Consider the following 7,666-nt stretch of genomic DNA (forward strand, 5'->3'; position numbering starts at 1 on the left):
GCACCCTTCTGGGAGGTGTTTCCTCTGGCCCAGCAGCCTTGAGGGGTTCTCAGGCCTACCCCCCAGTTCCCACACTGGGCCTCCAGCAGCCCCCGCTGCAGCCCTCCCAGGCCAGGCCACCCACCAGGGAAACACTAGGCCATAGGCAGTGACCCCAGGGGAGCTGCTCAAGGGGAACTTTGGAGCCCTGACCAGATGCCACCCACTGATCTTCTGTAGACACTTCAGGGGGCTCCAGGGGCTCCCACAGGGTCGTCTGGTGGCCCCTTGGCGCAAGCTCAGATAAGTAACCTGAGCAGCCCTGGGGGAGTGCTGGGACCAAACCCAGGCCTTCCCCAACAGGCCCTTCCCCAACGCCTCACTCCTCAGGAAATCTCAGGATACCAACGGCCCCACCGACCAAAGGCAGGGAAGGACAAACTCGGCCCCACAGAGAACATTCTGCGTGACCTCTCCAATGCCAGGGGCCAGCCCAGCCACACCCCCGGGGACACACAGAATGCACTCTGACCTCAGAGACTCCCGACCCCTTGTAGCATCTTTTCTCTCCCGGGAGGAGTGGGGCAGACGCAGGGACACAAACACATCTTCCCTCGAGGTTTCTGAAGCAAAAAAATTCAACCGCAGGGAGCTTAGTGCCAGTCCAGGAAGCAGGGCTGCCAAAGGGAAAAGGGGGCCCAGCCTCACCGGACAACAGGCTGCTTTTCGAGAAACACACCTGCTCAACCGCCATAAGCATCAGCCTGCGGCGAAGAGGGACGCGGAGGCCACGGCTCCCCAGTGAGACGAGGGCCGCGAGGATGAGGATGCCGGGCTTCAAGTCTGCCACCCGAATGGGTCTAGCTGGCCTCCGAGGGACAGGAGCATGACAGCCAGCACGAGGGCCCACCACCGAGGAGGCGGGAGCAAGATGGGCCTCCCCTGCCCCCGGCCGTGCCCGGAGCCTGCCCCCGAGGTCCTGACAGCTCGAGTCCTCCCAGGCGGTCACCAGGCCCGGGCCCTGCACAGTGCCCCTTCATGCACTCATCTCACCGTGCCGCTTCCCTGCTTGGAACCATCTGGAGGCGCCCATGAAACAGGTCATTGCAGCTAAGTTCACTGAGCAGCCACGATGTACCAGGCACAGGGCCACCTCAGAAACAATGGTCAAACTCTCACATGCCCTGGTTCTGACTACCTCTCTGGCCTCCTTTCCAATCCTTCCCTGCCACCAGCCTTGCCCACCAGACACAAATAACCACCCATTGAAAACAGGCACGGGGTCCCTAACAAGTTGGGGTGGGGGTCTTCACGTTCCGGTGATGCAGCTCGATTCTGTCGAGGAGGGCTCCCCCTCCCCACCCCCCACCCTGGGCCAGGATAGGTACTGCTCTACCCCAGGCTCTAGGGGTGGGCACCCGGTCTCGGGAGACTGTATCAGGGCATCACCCACCCCTGTGACAGTGAGACTACTCAGAACCAGTCCTGGGACCTTGGCTTAAATACCTTCTGAGAACAAGGCCAAAAACAAAGAAGGCAAGTGCTTAAAGACCGAGAGGCACTAGCTGATGCTGAGGTTTGAGCCCCTGGATCCAGCCATGCCTGAAACCGCTTGACTTTTTAGCAGCTTCATCCAGTTCAGCAAACCAGCTTCTTTTTGCTTAAGGCTATTTGTACTGGGTTGTCTGTCCTTTGCAAATGGGAAAGTCCAAATTGATTCACAAGACAAGCTTTTTGAAGACTACTTTTTTGCTCATACTGTTTCTTCCACCCAAGCATCCTAGAGTTACCAGACTTCTTTACACGGAGACTTTGAATAGACACGTTCCCACTGGAAAGCCTTCTGGCCTCCTCCCCATGTCACGTAGATGCCCCTACTCTGTGCCTCTCAGCACCTGTGCATTGTTTACATTCATTAACTGGTTTCTCGAACATGTGCTGAGCACCCGAGCCCTGCCCCTTGGTCGGCTCACTCCAGCGAGAGACACTGTGGCTGGTTTTCTTTCCTGGCTCCCCCTCCTTGAAGCAGGCACCAGGCTGCTCTAGTACCCAGCCCAGAGCTTGGCACACAGCAGGCACCAAATAAATGTTTGCTGAAGGAGGAAGGAGAAACCCTGCCTCAGAGCAGTGCACCTTATCCATCAACATGGTATATACAAGTGACAAGGCAGAAATCCGAGCCTGTCCAGGAGCAAACCCTATCAGGCCTACCTTCCATGCATCCAGACCCCAGCCATCTTGCCCACCTCACTGGCCCCTCCTGGGCCTCAACACCAGTCTCCTCTGCCCAGACTCTCCAGTGGTTCCACTCACTGAAGAGTAGTGTCTCACAGTGGCCCACAGGCCCTCACAGCCCAGCCCCATGCACTCCCTCTCCCTTCTCCCCTTCCACACTCTGTCCTGCCTCCCTGGCCTTCTGGCTGTTCCCAGCACATGCTAATAAGCCCCTACCTCTGGGCCTTTGCACTTCCCACGCCCTCTGCATGGTACCAGGTGCACTGGCCCTGGATACCCAGATGGCTATTCCCTCACTTCCACCAGACGTCTGCTCAAAGGTCGCCTCATCACAGAGGCCTTTCCCAGCTACCCTACTTTAAATGGCAAACATTCTCCGCCCCCAGCACTCCCATCCCTGGACCCCACTCAGCTCTTCCCCGCAGCACTTTCTGATGATATTCTTGGTTATCTGCTTAAGACCTGCTCCCCACTGAGAACACTTGCCTCATAACGGCAGGTATCTTGTTTACCTCTACGTTCCAGGGCCTGGAACAGTCCCGGTACACAGTAGGTGCTCAATGAATACCTGTAGAATGAGTGAGTAGCTCCTTCCATTCCACAGTGCCACCCTCCACACTGCCAAGCTCCACGGAAATGCTACCTGCATGGACCGCTTCTGGAAGGTAGAGTCAGGCACCCCCCTCTCTGTCCCCTATCTGCTCTAGAAACTTCCCCCAATGGATCTGCAGACTTTCTGTCCCCACTTGCCTTCCTGCCCCCTCATTCCTTGAGAACCCGGTCTCCAAACACGGCAAGAGCTCACCCCTAAACAGCCCAAACCATCCCTAGTGGGCAGGGCAGACGAGCCCAGACAGCAGGAGACAGTCTTGGCCCCTTTCCTCTCTGCCTGTGCCGGCTGCCCTTTCGTGGAAAACCCCGAGTCAGCAGTGGGAGCAGAAGCAGGGCTCCGTCAGCTGCCACACGCTGAGCCCTGGGGTCCTAATTTCAAGGGTGCACACAAGCCCCCCATTCAGGGGCAGCAGCTGGGCTTCCAGATGGGACTCCCACAGCCCCCCGCTGCCCGCCTGGCACGGACCCGCTCACAGGGCACCTCCCACCCCAGCCTTGTCCCTACCACCCGCCCCCACTCGGGTTTCCAAGAAAGAATGTGTCTGGTCTGGATCCGACAGTGCTGGCCCCGTGACACGGAGAACAGACTGATTGTCCCAAATGCGACCGTCTGGCCAGTGTCGGCTCAGAGAGGTCAGGGATCACAGAAGTTATCATCACAGCGGGCGGCGGCTCCCAGGCGGCACACCCGCTCCCGGGGAGAGGCTGGGTGCGGGGAGGCGCCGGCTACCCCCTCCTCCCCGCCGGCAGCCACACACAAAGTTCCCTTTATGGGAACACGGAGGGCTGGGCACTGGCAGCTTCAGCCACAGGGAATCCAGGTTTGGGTTTTCTCCTAGGGCACAACTAGGCCTTTGTCTTGACGCTGCTGCATCCCCAGCCGGCTGGCCTCCCTGTCAGGGACACAGTGTCCGGACCCAAGCCCTTCCAAGCGGACCCTTCCAAGGCTGGGCCCAGAGACACCACAGAGGACGTCAAGGGACATGCCAACAGCACCGGACGCAACCCACGTTCCCCACCAAGACCTCGCTGAGGACCTACTATGCGGCGAGCTCGGGGTGGTGGTGGAATCTGCCCCAGAGGAGGGAGGCAGGTGTGACCACGGCTCATCGGGAGGCAATTCACTGACGTGAGGAAACGTGCGGCCCCACTCTGTGCCGGCGCCGTGCCCGCAGTGGGTCCACATGGTGAAAAGACGCAAGTGCTCGCCCACCCGAGCCCGTGCCGGCTGCATCTGACTCATCAACTCGCAGCTTGCTAAGAGAGGCACGAACGCAGTGCTCATCCCCTGGGGTTTGGTCCCTTACTTTGGCACGCATACAAGATACACCCTAAAAAGCGTAGGAAGAAGAAAGAGAAAAAGCCCCCGGGAGCCGTGACTGAAGGCAGTAACCAGGGTGCCCCGAGCAGGGGTTCTGGAGCTGGATTTCAGGTGCCCTCCCCATGGCTGGTGTGCATAGAGCCTGCACGTGACCCCCCGCCCCTTGGGGTCTGTATCCTGGTTCTCCTTCCTACAGAAAAAGTTCCCCCCGAACTTTCCACTGGCTACAGGGAGGAAAGAAGGGAAAAGGCACATAGCCTGTGCCTCCGAGGCCCCAAGTGGCAGGGCCCTCCCACCTGTGAGCATCACAGTGGACCCTGACGACTCACCCCCCCTCCGGACACCCAGCAGGAGCGTCAGTGACAAGGACACGGCCTGGTTCCCTGGAGGCCTAGGAGCCCTAGGGATCTGCAAAGGCCACTTCCCCAGAATCTGCCCAGTGGGGCTCCAGGCGCCCAAAGACACAGGGGCAGTCAACTGTGAGAAGAAAACAGCTCCTCGAGGGGAGGTGGGTCTCACGTTCTCCATTCTCTGCTTCATGCACTTCTGGACTCCAAGACTAAAAGTTAAGCCCGAGTTCAGCCCTCCATGGCAGACAGAGCTCCAGGCCCAGGTGAGGCGGCAACGCAGCCCAGCACGGCCTTCTGGGCATCAGGACACGAGGAGCGGGGACCTTTGGGGTCAGCCTTGGCACCCAGGCTACACAGGAACGTCTCCCAAGACTCACCATGATCTCCACCTGCAGGCCCTGAGGGACAGCTCCCCCAGCCAGCCAGGGGAGAGACGGAAAAACCCCAGGGATTTTTCGGAAGGAAGGTCCACTGCTGAGCGCCAGGCAGAGGGGCTGCAGGGCCAGAGAGGGGCCAGTGGGGCCGCCCATCCGCCTCGGCTCCAGCCCAGCAGGAACTGGTCTGTTCCATCTAGACAGTCCGAGCCGCCAGCCCAGCTGGGGCGCTTCGTGGAGAGGAAAAGTCTGATGCTCAGAGGGTCAGGACTGTGGACTTCCCCTTCCCAGCGTGGCCGAGGGGAGGAGGGGCCGCAGAGTGCGAGGTCCTGGGAGGCCAGAGCAGAGGTGGGGCGGGGCGGAGCGCCTTGCCCCCAGACATTCGCAGCCCCTCCACGGACAGCATCAAAGAGGGACAGCCAGACACTGTCACCACGGGGAAGGTCACATGTGGGTCAGTGCCAGCAGCGCGGGAAGGGAGTGACCTCTTTCCAAGGCCCATTCAGGAACCTCCCTGCAAGCCCAGACGTCTGACACAGCCAGACGGCAAAGGAAAGGGAGGCTGGGGTGGGGGGGAGGAGGTGTCTGGTGGTCCGACACGGCACTCCCCCCGATCCCAGGGGCCCCCACAGCTGCACCCCCACCCCTGCTGACCGTCGGAGTGGCCGGAGTGGGGCTGATCAGCTCAAAAACTTGCCACCTTGCTCTGGTTCTCCTGACCTTCTGGAATATTCTGCCAATTTTCAGCCTTGGTAGAACCAGAGGTGGTCCTGGCATCCCCAGAATGTTGGCCCAGGAGCCCGTACACACACCTCTCCCCAAGAATTACACCATCTCTCGTAGCTTTGAGGAACACTCATCACTCTGGGCCGTATTCACAGACACTTGCTCTCAATCGACCATTAGTCAGGTCGCCCTATGAACGGGGGGACGACCAACGCTAATCCCCCAAAAACCAGTGAACATCAGAGATGGGTTAATTCCCAGCTCTGACCCTTCCCCAGCAAAGACCTGAGATGTTCAGGTCCTCTGTTTCCCCATCTGCAAAATGAGGACAAGAACCGTATCTGTGTCCACAGGGGTGGCTTCAGGGTTAGGTGAGGCCGGTACACATGCATCCCGGTGCCGGCTTCGTACTAAGTGCTCCTGAAAGGGAAGGCACAGAGACAGGTCCAAGGCAAAGAAGGAGCTCCGGCCCCAGGGACTAAGCCCTGGGGATTTGAGTCACTACTAAAGGATGGGAGCTCAGGGGAGCAGGTGCTGGAAGCCCTTGCCCATTGCTAGTCCCAGGTTCGCGTTACCCAGGATAGCCTCTGCCTTTCTGCACAACAGACACGTCAGGGCTGCTCCCCGATTGGGTTGGAGGTTGCAGATCCCAGCTGCAAACACGCCCAGAGAGCCTGGACCTTGCTGCTGCTGCTCACTGCCCCCTACCCCACTCTGCCCATGACCTGCCACCCCGGTTACCCCCCACAGCTGAACGAACATCCCCCATGAACTTGACCGTGCCTCTGGCCAGTCCAATGCCCCCATTCTGCCTCTCATGACTCAGGATGACTCACGGTTCACATCGCTGAAATCAGACTGGTCCTGGCGTCCATGACATGGTCCGGTGACCCTCGGCAGCTTATTTAAAAAAAAAAAAAATGGTGACCCTTTCTCTCCGTGGGTCTCAGAGGCGATCATGTACAGCACTGAGCGGCCGTGTCTGCCTCCCTCGCCGCTGCCTACGCAGCCCCAACGGAACTCTCACCCACATCTGGCTGAATAGTAAGTGTTCGGAGCTGCCCAGACATCTCCCCAGCAGGTACCAAGGTCAGGGTGTGCATACAAAGGTCACACAGGGTCTGCTCTCCCCCCAAGAATTCGCTCTGAGGCTTGGAGGCCACCCCATGCCATCCAGGATATTTGGAATTCCACCACACACATGCTTTCTTTGTAAAGAGCTCTGGCTTCCCGCTCCCTGTACCACTAACCCAGAAACTTGACACTCAAAGCATCGGGCTAAGTCCTAGGAATGCAAATGCTTCAGGCACGCCGCCTGGGATGCCTCCGCAGACTGAACTAGAAAGGTTTAAGGGCTTTTGTCAGGTGTGGGGATGTGGGGTCGGAGGAGAAGGTTTGAGGGGGGACAGGACTATCTCCAACACCTATAAGCACACTAATGGCTTTTTCAGCCAAAGTGTGTCCCTTGTCCAGTCTAGGGAGTGGGTCAGAGACTCGGGGAGTCCAAGATGTGAATGGAGCAGAGGCGAGGATGCTTGTTTAAAAAAGGGGGAGAGGTTCTTCCACTGGAGCCTTGGGGGTGACCCCTCCCAGTCATACCAACCTTTCATGAAGCAGAACATCCCATAATTCCATCCCACCTCAACAGCCACAGGAGCAGGTATGGCCTTAAAACTGCCAGTGACATAATTGAAAACCCTCCTCCCCCCACCAAGGAAATAAAGAGACACAGAGCCCATCCACCAGGGCACCTTCAAAAGGAAGGTCAAGATCAGCAGGAGTGGGGTTCATTCGACAAGTTCCCATTGAGCCTCACAGTGTCCCAGCCACAGTGCTAGGACCAAGCGGTCTGCCCTGAGGGGTTTCAGCAACTCCCACCACATCTCTCAAGACCCCATGGTGCCTCCTGTCTTCCTCACAAGCCCCACGGACAGGCACTGAGCAGGGAGACTGGCCCCAGCTCCTATCATCAGGTGAACCATTTCTCCTGCTCCACTGCCTGAAATACAGAGCAGAAAGGGGGTGGGTACAGGCTTCCCTTGAGTGTCAAGGAATAAATCAGGAACCCT

General features: G+C 58.7%; 1 protein-coding gene across 1 annotated transcript in view; it reads right to left on the minus strand.

The window, feature by feature from the left end:
• The window catches only part of LOC111154739 (splA/ryanodine receptor domain and SOCS box containing 1), a 47,866-nt gene extending 41,385 nt beyond the window's left edge, over positions 1-6,481 (minus strand). Inside the window, exon 1 of the mRNA XM_022514622.1 lies at positions 6,434-6,481. The gene's annotated coding sequence lies outside the window, so the exon portion shown is untranslated. The remainder of the gene's footprint in view (positions 1-6,433) is intronic.
• Positions 6,482-7,666: the final 1,185 nt, after the last annotated feature.

Source organism: Enhydra lutris, unplaced genomic scaffold (assembly GCF_002288905.1).
Source record: "Enhydra lutris kenyoni isolate GAN:26980312 unplaced genomic scaffold, ASM228890v2 scaffoldscaffold38, whole genome shotgun sequence".
NCBI classification, from domain to species: domain Eukaryota; kingdom Metazoa; phylum Chordata; class Mammalia; order Carnivora; family Mustelidae; genus Enhydra; species Enhydra lutris.